This window comes from Leucoraja erinacea, chromosome 16, assembly GCF_028641065.1.
Source record: "Leucoraja erinacea ecotype New England chromosome 16, Leri_hhj_1, whole genome shotgun sequence".
Classification (NCBI taxonomy): domain Eukaryota; kingdom Metazoa; phylum Chordata; class Chondrichthyes; order Rajiformes; family Rajidae; genus Leucoraja; species Leucoraja erinaceus.
In genome coordinates, this window is record NC_073392.1 from 2,103,889 (window position 1) to 2,120,854 (window position 16,966).

Genomic DNA, 16,966 nt, shown 5'->3' on the forward strand with positions numbered 1-16,966 from the left:
GATCCCTCTGTTCAACTGTATTCTTCAATTCCCTACCATTTACCATGTACGTCCTATTTTGATTTGTCCTGCCAAGGTGTAGCACCTCACATTTATCAGCATTAAACTCCATCTGCCATCCTTCACACACATGGAACGTTGAAAGTTTAGCCGGTCTTGTCCATTCTATCTAAAAAGCAGCTATTCCGTCTGCACCTCCCGCTGCCTTGGCAAGGCTGTATCTGTACACTGTGGATGGCGTTATTGTAATCATGTACAGTCTTTTCTTTGACTGGGTAGCACACAACAATAACATTTTCATTGTACCTCGGTACATGTGATGAAAGTAAAGCCAATCTAAACTAAACTACTCAGTTTAATTCCATTCTCTGACATCTAAGATGGGAGGGCAAAGACCAAAGCTCTTCACATTGTCACCCAGACACGTGTTACGGAGAACTTCCTCCTTCCTGACAGTTTCAGGCAGGAAGGTGCAGACCCTGTTTAGGGCCTGTCCAACTTACCCAACTTTTTTGGTGATTGCCCTCATAGGTGGCCAACATTTTTCAACATGTTGAAAGTCCAGCAGCGACCAGAAAGACGCTACGACTCTTTGGGCGACTGAGGAGACAACTCACGGCCGTACAGGCGACATGTCGCGCGCGGGGTGAAGCCTGTACGGTCGTGAGTAGTCGCCCAAAGAGTCGTACCTTGTTCTGGTCGCCGCTGGATTTTCAACATGTTGAACATTTTCGGCGACCTGCAGCGACCTATGACGGGTGGCGGCAGTCGCTGAAACAGTTGCGTAAGTGGGACAGGCCCGTAAGGAATCACACACCCATGTTCTTGTTCCTCCCACTCTCTGGGTGGTTTTCCCCTCCTCAAATCTACCAGTAATCGTGACTCTACACTCTTTCATCGCCAATGAGGAATGAGCCCCCCCCTGTTTAATCCCCCTCTCTAATCCACCATTCACCTTGAACACAACTCTCTTCAGCTTTCTTTGTTCCAAAACTCACAAGAACAGGCCAGCCAATTTCCCAGACCATTACATTTCACTGGTCCTGTGGACCTGGCAAAGTCCTTCTAAATCCATGCAGCCTCTCTCAACTAGTCACATCCTTCCTCTAACTCTGTGGCCAAAACTGTGCACAGTACTCTCATTATGGCCAAGCATATGTTTCACTACATGTTTCAGCATTGCAAACTCCCCGCCCAATTATTCAATGCTTCAGCCAACAAAAGCAAGTGATGAAATTCAACCATCTCATCTACCTGCCTGCAACCAAGTTATTGCAGGTGTTGGAAGTCACAAATAAATCATATAAAATGCTGGAGGTAGTGAGTCAGTCAGTAAGACAGTAGCATGGATCATGAATTAGTGTTGATGGAATCTCTCCACAACTTCTGCCTGACCTGAAGATTCCCAGCCCCGTGTTTTATCTCCTTGTCCTTGTCCTTCACACAGAGAGTGGTGAATCTCTGGAACTCTCTGCCACCGAGGGTAGTTGAGGCCACAGTTCATTGGCTATATTTAAGAGGGAGTTAGATGTGGCCCTTGTGGCTAAAGGGATCAGGGGGTATGGAGAGAAGGCAGGTACGGGATACTGAGTTGGATGATCAGCCATGATCATATTGAATGGCGGTGCAGGCTCGAAGGGCCGAATGGCCTACTCCTGCACCTAATTTCTATGTTTCTATGTTTCTATGTTCCTTGACTATTAAACTATCAAACAAAAATCTGAACTTTCATCGCCTATTGCACTTTAAGAACAAGAGGTAAGCCATTTAGAACGGAGAAGAGGAAACACTTTTTCTCACAGAGAGTGATGAGTCTGTGGAATTCTCTGTATCAGAGGGCAGGTTCTCTGGATGCTTTCAAGAGAGAGCTAGATAGGGCTCTTAAAAATAGCGGAGTCAGGGGATATGGGGAGAAGGCAGGAACGGGGTACTGATTGGGGATGGTCAGCCATGATCACATTGAATGGCGGTGCGGGCTCGAAGGGCCGAATGGCCTACTCCTGCACCTATTGTCTATGCTTATTTATGTGTGTATCTATACATTCAATGGTATATGGACACACTGATCTGTTCTGTATTTATTTTTGCCTACAATATTCTGTTGTGCTGAAGCAAAGCAAGAATTTCATTGTTCTATCTGGGACACATGACAATAACATCTCGTGAATCTCTTGAATCTTGAATCTACTTTCAAGCAATGGGAACGTCTGCTCTAAGATCCATGTGTTTAAGAAGGAACTGCAGATGCTGGAAAAATCGAAGGTAGACAAAAATGCTGGAGAAACTCAGCGGGTGAGGCAGCATCTATGGAGCGAAGGAATAGGTGACATTTCGGGTCGAGACCCTTCTTCAGGCTGAAGGAATAGGTGACGTTTCAGGTCGAGACCCTTCGGGTCTCGACCCGAAACTTCACCTATTCCTTCACCCATAGATGCTGCCTCACCCGCTGAGTTTCTCCAGCATTTTTGTCTGCTCTAAGATCCATGTGTTTTTTTGACACTATTCAGTATCCTATCATTTCCAGCTTGGCAAGTAGGTCAAGGAATGGCTAATGGATCTTAATTCTGATAAGTGTGTGGTGGTGAATTTTGGGAAGGGCGGGACCTTTCACGGTGAATGGCAGAGCCCTGGGGTGATCCTTCTTCAGTCTGATAGTTTGGTATCTTCTGTCTGAAGAAGGGTCTCGACCCAAAACGTCGCCCATTCCTTCTATCCAGAGATGCTGCCTGTCCCGCTGAGTAACTCCAGCTTTTTGTGTCGATCTTCCATTGGTAGTGGTTGAGGAAAGTTCCACACAACATTTAAAGGACATTTGAGCAGATACCTGGACCGTCACGGTGGCGCAGCGGTAGAGTTGCTGCCTTACAGCAAAATGCAACGCCAGAGACCCAGGTTCAATCCCGACTACGGCCGCTGTCTGTACAGAGTTTGTACATTCTCCCCGTGACCTGCGTGGGTTTTCTCCGAGATCTTCAGTTTCCTCCCACACTCCAAAGACGTACAGGTTTGTAGGTTAATTGGCTTGGTAAATGTAAAAATTGTATAGTATAAAATTGTCCAACTTCCAGTACAGTCCCTGGTGGACTCTTCGGAAGCAGTGGCCACAGGGTACAAGGAAAGGTTTAAATCAGTGGTTCCCAACGTGGGGCGTACGCCCCACAGGGGGGCAATTTGATTTTTATGGGGGGCAATTGAGGACTGAGGAGGTCTGGGTCCAAATTTTCGATTTTTATTTTTTTGGATTTTCCATCAGGTAAACATATGTAGTTTATGTTTCAGATGTTATTTTGAGTAAATAATTTTTTTGGGGTAAAAAAGGTCTTTATTGTGTAGTTATTACATAATCACCGCGCCATCGCTCTTCATGCACGTCGCACGAAGCGCGCGAGGTCATGGGAGAACCTTATTTATTGAATTGGATTTAGAAATGCGATTCAAAGAGCTTTTGCTAAGTTACCCTTATAATATCTATTTCCTCCGTTTTCTCTCAAGGGAAAGCAAGGGGGGGGGGGGGCATCAGGATTTTAGAGGGGATTGGGTGGGGCATGGCCAAAACAAGGTTGGGAACCACTGGTTTAGAGGGAGGTGGACAAAATGTAGATAGATGGATGAGCTTAGATGAGGCAACCTGGTTAACATGGACAAGTGGTGCTGAAGGGCCCTGTCTCTGTCCTGTCTGACTATACAACTTCAATGTACATTGACTCCTCGTGCTTGTCTTCTCATAATGTGCAGAACTCCCTTTGCTTGGTCGATTGACCATCAAACCACTCAGCCAATGGTGGTATCTTCAGCAAGAGTTCTTCATCATGACTCCTGCAGTGCAGCCTAATCAGTCCTGGCACTGAGCTCCATGGAGCTCCACTACACAAGGACCTCTATGTCTAAAACTCTATAAGCTGTTACCCTTTGCTTGCTGCCACCGAGGCAATTTTGGATCCAACATGCTAATTTCTGTTGGATCACAACAGCTTTTGCTGTCACGATCTGCCTGCCATGTGGAACTTTGCCAAGGGCCTTGCTAAAACATCACAAGCTACATCAAATGCATTATCTTTATTAACCCACCCTGTTACTTTCCAAAAATAAGTTCAATCAAGTGAGCCAATCCTTCCCAATAAATCCGTGCTGCCTGCTTCTAGTTAACGATTTTGTCCAGTGAATTTCTCAGTAATAGCCCTGTCCCACGGTACGAGTTCATTCCAAGAGTTCTCCCAAGTTTGCCCTGATTTGAACCCGGAGATTTACGGTAATGGCCACTCGTCGGTACTCGGGGCTCTCGTGGACATGTTTCAACAAGTTGAAAAATCTTCAGGAGTCTTCCCGTGCTTACCTGCGTTAGCGAGTCTTCCCGAGTACCTGCCGTTAGCGTTACGAGCCGCTAAGAGACGTCCCCGAGCTCCGACGTACCCGCTACGTCCATTCTTCGTGCTTACCACGGGTTTGATTTTTTTAAAACTCGGGAGAGCTCTTGGAATGAACTTGTACAGTGGGACAGGGCTATAAGGCTGCTCCTCATTTTTTTTCAAAGGCTATAACTAGCTTCATGAAGTGAGCACTCTTCCAGATCTCCGCTTTCTTCCCATATCCTAGAGATGTGCGGGTTTGTAAGTTCACTGGCCTCTGTAAATCGTCCCCTAGTGTGTAGCGAGTTGGTGTGGAAGTGGGATAACATAGAACTAGTGTAAATGGGTGATCGATGGTCAGCCTAGACCTGGTGGGCTGAAGGGCCTGTTTCAATGCTGTGTCCCTGAACTAAACTATAAACTCACCTGTAGCCAAAGTAGACTGGAAGATGGTCAGAACAGCAGGTTATTATAGGGGTTGCACAGCCATGCATGCAAGACAAGCGTTAGACTTGTCAACATGGTGGGCTGCCTAGTTGTCAGCTGGAACAACTAAAGAGCAAGCACTGAGCACCACCGCTCAGTCTGCCTAGACCTACCTGATCTCCCGGTTGCTCAACACTTCAACTCCCCCTCCCATTCCCACACTGACCTTTCTGTCCTGGGCCTCCTCCATTGTCTGAGTGAGGCCCAGCGCAAAGTGGAGGATCAGCACCTTGGGCAGCTTACACCCCAGCGGTATGAACATTGACTTCTCTAACTTCAAATAGCCCTTGCTTTCCCTCTCTCTCCATCTCCTCCCCCTTCTCAGTTCCCCCACCAGTCTTACTGTTTCCGACTACATTTCATCTCTGTTTTTCTTTCTCCCAGCCAGCAATGACGCATTCTACATTTTCCTTGATCTCCATTTCCTTTGTCCTGTTTTCACACTTTGCACTTCCTTATCTCTGTCTCTCCCTCTCCCCTGACATCAGTCTGAAGAAGGATCTCCACCCGTAACATCACCCATTCCTTCTCTCTAGAGATGCTGCCTGTCCCGCTGAGTTACTCCAGCATTTTGTGTCTATCTTCGGTTTAAACCAGCATCTGCAGTTCCTTCCTATACAAGCAGTAAGAGACAACAGGTTTCTTGGATTTGGAGAGAAGAAGACTGCTCGGAATCTGGCATCATCTGTATCTTCAGACAGCAAGGGGCACTTTATTGTATTAACAAGGGCATCTTCGTAAAATAACCCATCTTTCAAATTCTGGTGTAGTCATGGGATCCTTTCGGTCTGAATGAAATGCCGTTGCCTGCAGTCATACATATAATAATAAATAACAAAACACACAATAAACACAAATTAACATCCACCACAGTGAGTTCACCCGGCACCTCCTCACTGTGATGGAGGTAAAAGTCTTAAAGTCACTGTCTCTTCCCTCCTTGTTCTCCCTCTGCGCTGAGGTGACCCAGGCCTCCGATGTTGTGACCCCACTGGGCGATGTTAAGTAAGTCCTGCGGCTCAACCGAGCTCCGTGAACGGGCCGGTTGAAGCTCCGTGGCCCGGGGCGGTCGAAGCTGCCGCCCTCCAGTCCAGCGGACGCAGCTGTAGTTGCGGGAGCTCCGTAAGAACAGGTCACCAACCTGTGACCTGCAAGCTCCCGACGATGTCGTCCACTGGCCCGCGGCCGAGCCCTGGAATGTCGGTACGCCGCCGCCACCGGAACGCCGCCACAGCTCCGAATTCGGCCAGCCTCGCGCTGGTGAGTCCTGGCTGGCTCTGCCTCCTGGAGCCTCGTGGTCGGCCGCAGTTGGAGGCCGCCAGCTCCGCCATTAGGCCTCAGCGCAGACGGAGGCAGAGAAGGGGGATTCGACAAGAAGAGCCGCATTCCGCCGGAGGAAGAGACAAAAAAATTGTTTCCCCCCCCCCCCCCACACATAACACAACCTAATAAAATAAAATTTAACTAAACCAAGACAAAAAAAACAACAAAAAAAGTAAAAACAGACGAACTGCAGGCGAGCCACAGCTGTTCAACAACGCGGCCACTTCCGGAATTACAGGAAGGGTGCGGAGAAGGTTTACCAGAATGATGCCTGGATTAGGAGGTATGAGCTAAGGGGAGAGCTCGGACAGATGGATAGTATTCTCTGGGAGGCCAGAGATTGAGGGAAGACCTGATAGAAGTAGGTAAAACTATGAGAGGCTGTGATAGACAGTCAGAATTTCCCAGGATGGAAATGTTAAAGACTAGAGGGTATAACCTTAAGATAAGAGGGGCACTGTTTAAAGGTGGTGTTCGAGGCCTGTTCTATTGCACAGAGGGTGGTAAGTGTCTGGAAGGAACTGTCAGGGGTGGTGGTGGAGGCAGATAAACTAATGGCATTCAGATAGACACATGGGCATGCAGAGAATGGAGCAAGATGTATTATGGCAGGCAGATAAGAGTTGGTCTTGGCATCATGCTCAGCACAGACATTGTGGGCCAAAGGCCTTGTTCTTGTACTATACTAGACTATGTGTAAGAAGGAACTGCAGATGCTCGTTTAAACAGAAGATAGACACATAAAGCTGGTGTAACTCAGCAGGAGTTGGTAGGCGGCGCGACTCTGGTCAGCAGCGGCCTCTGCAGCCTGTCCGCGTTTTATTATTTTTTGTCTGTGTTTTTATGTAGTTTTTGTTATTTTATGTTGGGGTGTGTGTGTGGGGGGATGGGGGTGGGGTGGGAGGGGGGGGGAAACTTTTGAATCTCTCCCTGCACTGGAGACCTGACCTTTTCTCGTCGGGTCTCAGTTGTCGTTGGGGCCGCAATGAGGAGCGGCCTCCAACGGGAAGAAGCCGGGGACTCTGGTGCCGACTCACCGTTGCCATCGCGGAGCTGGCCGAGACCGGAGCGGGTGGAGCGGTGGAGGAGTGCTGCTGCTGCTGCTGCCGCTGCTGCTGCTGCTGCTGCTGCCGATGCCGCTGCTGCTGCTGATGCGGAGGCTGCTACTGCGGGTCTGCGGACGGCGGCACCGGGAGCCCGCGGATCCCTGGAGGGAGACCGCTTTTCGGGGCTCCTGCAACGGCGAATTCTCCCGCCCGTGTTGTGGGGTTGAAGAGCTCCTGGAGCGGGGCCTACATCACCGCCCCGCGCGGCTTGGAATGGCCGCGGACTCTGCGAGCGCACACCGGGGGCTCCAACACCAAGACCCGGTGTGCGACCTCGCACCACCCGGCGTGGCTTCAATGGCCGCGGGACAATCGCCATCGCCAGCCGGGGGCTTTGACTTTGACTCTGACATCGGGGGGGGGGGGGGTGGGGGGGAGAGTGCAGTGGAGAGATAAGTTTTTTTTGGCCTTCCATCACAGCTATGTGATGGATGTTTATGTAAAATGTAATTATGTTGTGTCTGGGGTCTATTTGTGTGTAATGTATGGCTGCAGAAACGGCATTTCGTTTGGACCTCCAGGGGTCCAAATGACAATTAAATTGACTCTTGACTCTTGACTCTTGGACAGGCAGCGTCTCTGGAGATAAGGAATGGGTGACATTCGGGTCGGGTCTGAAGAAGTGTCTCGATCCGAAACGTTACCCATTCCTTCTCTCCAGAGATGCTGCCTGTCCCGCTGAGTTACTCCTGCTACTTGTGTCAATCTTCACTATACTGTGTTGTATTTGTTGGTCAAAATGCATTTAATACAAAATCTAAGGAAAATAAACAATAGATGATAGTTGCAGGAGTAGACCATTCGGCCCTTCGAGCCATTCAATGTGATCATGGCTGATCATCCCCAATCAGTACTCTGAAAATGACACAGTGAAAGACCGTGGGGTCCCAATAACACTTGATTTTGATGCATGCCTTCAATCAAACTCTGATGTACTTATAGCTCTGTACATCTGAATTAAATTAGTGCTTGCAGCCTTGTGATTGTTGACATGTGCCAAGCAAACTGTACCGCCCTTGACAGCAATGACTTCACAATGGTATTCTGCTTGAAACAGGCAATTAGATAAACTAATTTTCAGCTATGATCCAGAATGTGGATGTGAACCAGAAAGGCCAACATTACAGACGGAACACGTTCTATCCATTTTTAAATAATATGCATACTAAGTGCGTAAATGGGTTCTTCCTCCAAAACAACCATCCCAAACTCAGGATTGGTTTCTTCTGCTCGTGGGATGTTCACATATGCAAGGAAGTTTGTTTTATTGCAACTCCAACCACAGTTTCCTTTTGATTGAATTAAACTGAAGATCTTAGAATAAAGGGGAGGCCATTTAAGACTGAGGTGGGAAAATTCTTTTCACCCTGAGAGTTGTGAATTTGTGGAATTCCCTGCCACAGAGGGCAGTGGAGGCCAAGTCACTGGATGGATTTAAGAGAGAGTTAGATAGAGCTCTAGGGGCTAGTGGAATCAAGGGATATGGGGAGAAGGCAGGTACGGGTTATTGATTGGGGACGATCAGCCATGATCACAATGAATGGCGGTGCTGGCTCGAAGGGCCGAATGGCCTCCTCCTGCACCTATTTCCTATGTTTCTATGTAAGATACAGCTGGAGGGTTTTATATGGAAGAGGCATTCTCCTGCTGAGCTCCCCGCATTGGATTCAGTCTCAGCAGTGCCAACACTCATGAAATAAAAATAAATATTTATCCAATTAACATCCTAACCCTATTACAAGGGCTTTAACTAAAGAGTCCATAAAATAGAAATAAACTCTTGTCTGATGTCTGCATTATATAGAGACACAGATACATTAGAAAGCGGTATTATTCATAGATGACGCTAGAACATAGATCAGCACAGCACAGGAGCAGGCTCTCAAGCCACAAAGTCCACATCAAACATGATGCCAAGCTAAACCAATCTCATCTGCATCATCCACATCTCTCCATGCCCTACAAATATCCATCTGCCTATTTAAAAGCCTCTTTAACACCACAGCCTCCACCACCACCCCTGGCAGCGCGTTCCAGGCACCCACCACCCTCTGTGTATAAAACATTGCCCCGCACCACTTTGTCCCTCTCACCTTGAAGCTGTGCCCTCTGGTATTGACATTTTCACCCTGAATAAATGGTTTTGTTTGTCCGACCTATCTATGCCTCACTATTAGCTATGAATCCCACAAAATGAGCCACAAAAAACATGTGGTATTAGTTTTTCCTTTAGTTTCCAAGTTCAAAATAAAAATAATGTGCCATTTCTATTGCATTGTTTCTGACTATGCAAAAATAGTTTGACTTAACCTCAGCATCCTTGACGAATAATGCATCTTTAGTTTTCGTTTTTGAGATACAGAGCGGAAACAGGCCCTTCGGCCCACCGGGTCCGTACCGACCAGCGATCCCCGCACATTAACACTATCCTACACATACGACGGGGCCAATCTTACATTTATACCTAAGCCAATTAACTGACACACCTGTACGTCTTTGGAGTGTGGGTTGAAACCAAAAATCTCGGAGGAAACCGGAGCACCCGGAGAAATCCCACGCAGGTCACGGGGAGAGCGTACGAACTCCGTACAGACAGTACCCTTGCCATGGAGGGCGTGCAGAGACGGTTCACCAGACTGATTCCTGGGATGTCAGGACTGTCTTATGAAGAAAGACTGGATAGACTTGGTTTATACTCTCTAGAATTTAGGAGATTGAGAGGGGATCTTATAGAAACGTACAAAATTCTTAAGGGGTTGGACAGGCTAGATGCAGGAAGATTGTTCCCGATGTTGGGGAAGTCCAGGACAAGGGGTCACAGCTTAAGGATAAGGGGGAAATCCTTTAAAACTGAGATGAGAAGAACTTTTTTCACACACAGAGTGGTGAATCTCTGGAACTCTCTGCCACAGAGGGTAGTCGAGGCCACAGTTCATTGGCTATATTTAAGAGGGAGTTAGATGTGGCCCTTGTGGCTAAGGGGATCAGAGGGTATGGAGAGAAGGCAGGTACGGGATACTGAGTTGGATGATCAGCCATGATCATATTGAATGGCGGTGCAGGCTCGAAGGGCCAAATGGCCTCTACTCTTGCACCTAATTTCTATGTTTCTATGTTTCTACTCGTAGTCAGGATCGAACCCGGCAACTCTTCCGCTGCACCATCGCACGCCCTCTTACAATGATACTGGATTCTGCCAGAACCACAACTCACAAATCGATCATGATGCATGAACTAACTAATTAATTAATTCAGGGCCTCACAGAAAAGAAATGGCACCAAGTGGGGAAAATATTTCCAGACTTTCCAGACCCCAGCTCTCTGCTACTGCCCATGCTTTAGTCCAAGTGTGGAACAGCACGGGGCAGCTTACAAAGTCCAGCTGGCGTTTTATTAACAGATTCAGAGTAGGTTGTCCACTTCTTCTTCTTGTGAATGAAACATAAATAAACCAAAAGGAATAGTTAGATCTCAAGCCGGGTGGGTGTGGAGCAGCCAGGTAGTTGTCTATGTTGGTGCCAATGTCTGCCAGGCCCTGACACAGCTCCATGTGGTGGGTGGTAGAGCGGGCACCCAGAGATGACATGGTTGGCTCTGCATTCACAGGCTGGGCTCTGGACTATTAACCTTAGTAAAGGCTTATTTCAACAACTATTTTTAGAACAACCAAAATAGCACACTGCCAAATTCTGCTATAAAGAGGAAATTAACTGAAAATCAATAATCCAGCGATAGATAGACACAAAAAGCTGGAGTAACTCAGCGGGACAGGCAGCATCTCCAGAATTCTGAAGAAGTTTACTAGAATGTTGCCTGGGTTTCAACAACTAAGTTACAGAGATAGGTTGAATAAGTTAGGTCTATTCTCTGGAGCACAGAAGGTTAAGGGGGGCCTTGATAGAGGTCTTTAAAATGATGAGAGGGATAGACAGAGTTGATGTGGACAAGCTTTTCCCTTTGAGAATAGGGAAGATTCAAACAAGAGGACATGACTTCAGAATTAAGGGACAGAAGTTTAGGGGTAACATGAGGGGGAACTTCTTTACTCAGAGAGTGGTAGCGGTGTGGAATGAGCTTCCAGTGGAAGTGGTGGGGGCAGGTTCATTGGTATAATTTAAAAATAAATTGGATAGGCATATGGATGAGAAGGGAATGGAGGGTTATGGTATGAGTGCAGGCAGGTGGGACTAAGGGAAAAAAGTTGTTTGGCACGGACTTGTAGGGCCGAGATGGCCTGTTTCCGTGCTGTAATTGTTATATGGTTATAAGGGTCTCAACCCGAAACGTCACCCATTCCTTCTCTCCCGAGATGCTGCCTGTCCTGCTGAGTTACTCCAGCTTTTTGTGTCCATCTTCAGTTTAAACCAGCAACTACAGTTCCTTCCCACACATACATAATCCAACAGTAGCTAATCTTTATTAAGCACTAGACCAATGTTTTCAACGTTCAAAATGGCAATAACTTGTAAAATATAACATCAATGTGAACGCATCTCCCTCTTCAGTCCCCCATCCTCCCTCTCCCCACCCTCCACCAACCCTCCTCTGCTTCCTCCCCTAAATTTTAGCTGTTAAAATGGAAGAATCTGATTTTTGATTTTTTTTTAGAATAAAATCAATGTCAATCAATCAATTGTGATTTTTTTTATGTAAATGAAATTCGGGATCCCGTTGTGACATCACGGTGACGTTGAAGGCGGCGGACGGGCAGGGCAAGTGGAAAAGTGGCTTGGAAAGTGATTTTTGTAAAGTTTAAATCGTGAATAACTTGTAAAATATACCATCAATCTGAAGAAAGTTTGTTTCATTTGCATCGAAGGACGATGGGAAGGTGGGCCAAAAATTGTAGCGCTATTGTGTACCGTTTTGGTGGGGTTTCGGGATCACATGCACGCACACATTCAAACAAACAAGATGAGAGTTTTAGCAATATATATATATATAGATTCTGAACTAAGTTACTTTCATCAGCATGATGTTGAGCTACAAAGAAGAATATTTAAACAGCCTTCACACACACCAAGTCCATGTGCCTCTGCAAAAGCTGCATGTAACAAGTCCACCACTGCACTCCGGGCAATTCGATGTCTCAATATCACATCTCACTCCACATCAATCCACATTATTTTTCTTTAAAAGACAATTTATTTATTTGAACTCCTCGTCACTAAGAAATTGTATAAACAGACCACCGTCAAGCTCATATGAAACAGTATTTGTGCAACATACTTAAAAGCTAGTTTGTTGTGATCTGTTTTGTTCATTGTATTAAAAGTTGTATCATATGGAACACATCTGGTATCCTCTAAACACCCCCTAAAGCAGAATAATTTCGCTAAGTTTCATTGGACTTTTTTTCTGCTGCTATAGTTTGAAAAGGAACGCAAGTTCACAAGAAAATTTGTTATGCAGCCGTGCTGCACAAATTGCACAGAACAATGATCACAAGTTAATTGCTTCAACAGTATTTAACAAGATTTCTGTTAAACCTTTAGAAGTTCGCAAACGCAAAGTTAAAAGGGGGGAAAAAAACTATTATTGTCATCCGTGCTGGAAGCCTGGACACCATCCCAAATGCGATGAAGGACTGGTGTTTGTTTGATGTATTTGGGATGACGTGTCCATTATAACATTTTATGTAGGAAGGAACTGCAGAGGCTGGTTTACACCAAAGCTAGATACAAAATGCTGGAGTAACTCAGCGGGTCAGGCAGCATCTGTGGAGAACATGGATAGGTGACGGAGAGGCGATAGACGGGGTTCTGACCTGAATCGTCACCAATCCATAGTTCTCCACAGATGCTGCCTGACACGCTGAGTTACTCCAGCACTCTGTGTTTAGTAACAGTTTAGCCTCTTGTGCCTTCAGTAAGCTGCCTTTCTAAAAGGGATATCAGGATGTTGCATGTCCACCTCGATCAATCCAGTGGCCCAACATAAGCCAGTTTAGTGATGAAGCGTAGCACAAACTCCATGAGGTTGGGTGGCAAATGAAGGTGAGAGCTCAGGGTAGCAGCTACACCCTTAGCGTGTCCTAGAGGTGCACAATCACACTCACATTGTCTCCGAGAATGTGTCAGCAGAACTTCCATACAGAATTCATATTCAGCCGGCGATTAACAAGACGTGAGGATGGTTGAATTCTCATGTATTTCTGCGACTGCCACTCTCAGCACTGAAATAATTACAGGTCGGGAAATGAGAGTTAAAATCATCGCGTGGATTTCAATTACCACTCTGGGCCTTTTCCCCTCAGTTCAGTAATTAAGTTCCCCCTGGTGTTCACCGCTATTTAATTTGAGTCAGTAAACATTTTATAAATGGTGCCAGGGATAAATGTATAGCGCACTGAATTTGCTTTGCATTCTTGATACGACATACTGTGGTACTGCAACATGTCCAGCCCAGTCATTTTAACTGTGCACAACTAAATGGAGTATACATGAACAAAATGGTCGAATATTTGTCTAAAAACTTCAGTAAAACCCCTGTCCCACAGTACGAGTTCATTCCAAGAGTTCTCCCGAGTTTGCCCTGATTCGAACTCGGAGATTTACGGTAATGTTCGCTCGTCGGTACTCGGGGCTCTCGTGGACATTTTTCATCATGTTTGAAAATTTTTCACGAGTCTTCCCGTGCTTTCCTGCCGTTAGCAAGTCTTCCCGAGTACTTGCCGTTAGCGCTAAGTGACGTCCCTGAGCTCCGACGTACCCGCTACGTTCATTCTCCGTGGTTACCACGAGTTTGACTTTTTTTTAAACTCGGGAGAGCTCTTGGAATGAACACGTACCGTGGGACGGGGCTTTAAAGCTGATCATTAACTTTGAGTGAGTGAATGGCTATCTTCTTCAAGCAGGTTTCCATTGCTGAGAAATCGGTGATAAATGGAACAACTTGATATTTGCCAACCACCTTCCCATAAGCAGGATATATGCTGATGTTTGTTCCGTCCATCCAATATCTGTGGCAATCCAGGCATTTTGAAAATAGATTAAGGGTTGGGGCAAAAAAAATTGTCATTCAGTAGGAGTCGGAGAAAATTGGACAGCTACCTCCAGAATCAGAGACAGCTTCTTCCCAGCTGTTATCAGGCAACTGAATCATCCTACCGCAAGCAGCGAGCAGTGCTGAACTGCTATCTCTTTGGTGACCCTCGGAGTATTCTTGATCAGACTTTGCTGGCTTTACCTTGCACTAAACGTTATTCCCTTATCATGTATCTATACGCTGTAAATACATCAATTATAACCATGCATTGTCTTTCCGCTAACTGGTTAGCACGCAACAAAAAGCTTTTCACTGTACCTCGGTACACGTGACAATAAACTAAACCGAACAGCAAAATGTCTAATAAGATGGAATTAATAGTGAGGCAGAAAAACAGAGATGGCAAATACTGAAATAAAGTTTCATTGCTTATTAATCAAATCATATTGAAGTATTTACTTTCATAACTTTTACTTTGAGCCAAAGACTAAGCGGAAGCTCAGAGGGGACCGTGCCTTTGCTGTGTCGGCTCCGAGATTGTGGAATGAATTGCCTCTGCACGTTAAACAGGCCCCTTCTCTAGCTGTTTTTAAGTCACTCCTGAAGACATATCTGTTCTCCATGGTCTTTGTAGACCAGTGAGGTGTTGAATTGTTTATTAACTTTATTTGCTTGGTTTTGCTGCGTTGTTTGTACTCGTGTTTTATGTTTTTTTTAATTTATTGTTTGGATTTTTGTATGTAATTTATGCGCCTCGTGTTAGTTGTATGTTCTGTTGTTCTGCCTGTTTTATGATGTCTTGCTTGTTTTCTTTTTTCTGTACAGCACTTTGGTCAGCTTTGGTTGTTTTTAAGGTGCTTAACAAATAAAGTTATTATTATTATTATAACTGAACCTAATTCATTGGAATAAATGTACAGCCGTCATATAGATGGAGTAAGCAGCGGGATCACTAGCACATTGAAATACAAATATTATTTCGATCAGGATGACTGGCATTTACTGAAATGCCCGATATTATAGGATCAAAATGGGAAAATAAATAATTTTACGGCCAAACAAATTCCCCAAAACCCCCAAATTCAACCAATATTCTTCTTTAGTGAGAAGATGGACACAAAATGTTGGAGGAACTCAACGCACCGAGCAGCATCTGTGGAAATTAAATATTCACGATCGTGAAGCTTTCTCTAGCTTCGATGCTGTGGCGGAAACCAGCTGTGTTTTTGCATCACTATTAATAGTAAGTTATTCACCCATGGTAGGCAAAAGTGCTGGAGAAACTCAGCGGATGCAGCAGCATCTATGGAGCGAAGGAAATAGGCAATGTTTCGAGCTGAAACCCTTGGGAAATAGGCAACGTTTCGGGCCGAATCCCTTAGGAAATAGGCAACGGGCCGAATCCTTTGGGAAATAGGCAACGTTTCGAGCTGAAACCCTTGGGGAATAGGCAACGTTTCGGGCCGAATCCCTTGGGAAATAGGTAACGTTTCAGGCCGAAACCCAAGGGTTTCGGCCCGAAACGTTGCCTATTTCCTTCGCTCCATAGATGCTGCTGCACCCGCTGAGTTTCTCCGGCACTTTTGTCTACCTTCGATTTTCCGGCGTCTGCAGTTCCTGCTTAAACAGTTATTCACTCATGTCTTACGAAGTGAAAAGCAAGATCACTTTAGATATATGTAATACGCTGTTTTATATTCCGGATGGAGCAGGAAGGAAGTAATTAAGCTATGCATGCTCTGCTATGAAATCACAGGAAATAGCATTTAGCTGGAACTATCTTGCAAAAACCAGATTTATGCCATCAGGAACAAAAGATCGCATTATCCCCACATGGGGAAGGTCACAGAGATAGCATTAGAGCCACAGGTGCTCAGGCAAATCACCGCATACCCTCAATTGGAAACAGATCGACAGAATGTTTTAAAAAGTCTCTTTTAGCCCACACTACTAGATGGACATCAAAGTAATGAAACATGAAACTAATTAATTATTCTGTTGACACCTATTTCCCCATTTAGTTTTGTTCAATGCAAAGAAAATACATATTCCCCTCGCCATTACACGTGTGTTCTCAGTGCCTTGAAGCATACTTCCCTTTGAGCATATCTTTTGCCTTGTAATTAGGGTGCAAAGTCTTGTCTGATGCAGGTGAGGCTGAGGGGTGATCTTCAAGCAGTGCAAAAAAAACATGGGCAGACCAGATAGCATGAATGCACGGAATCTTTTACCCAGAGTAGGGGAGTCAAGAGCCAAGGGAGATAGGTTTAAGATGTGGGGGGCAACTTTTTCACACAGTGGGTGGTGGATGTGGAACCAAACAGGCATCACCCCGCAACATGTCGACACGTGACGCCTGTATGGCCGTGAGTAGTCGCCCAAAGAGTCGTACCTTTCTCTGAGGTTTTCTTGACCCGCTGAGTTACTCCTGCACTTTGTGTCTTTTTTCCTAAACCAGCATCTGCAGTTCCTTGTGTCTCTACCACATTTCAGGGGGTATGGAGAGAAGGCAGGTACGGGATACTGAGTTGGATGATCAGCCATGATCATATTGAATGGCGGTGCAGGCTCGAAGGGCCGAATGGCCTACTCCTGCACCTAATTTCTATGTTTCTATGTTTCTATCATGCTGCCATCTTCTCTTTGGTACTCTCTTCCAAAACCGAGGCAATTAATTAATTTAATATCCTTTCCATTTCAGTATCATCTCCAGTGAGC

The 16,966-nt window shown here is 45.8% G+C and overlaps 1 protein-coding gene across 1 annotated transcript in view; it reads right to left on the minus strand.

Annotated features, from left to right (window-relative positions):
* Positions 1-16,966, minus strand: part of LOC129704447 (ERC protein 2) — a 590,828-nt gene that overhangs the window by 378,317 nt on the left and 195,545 nt on the right. The window lies entirely within an intron of this gene.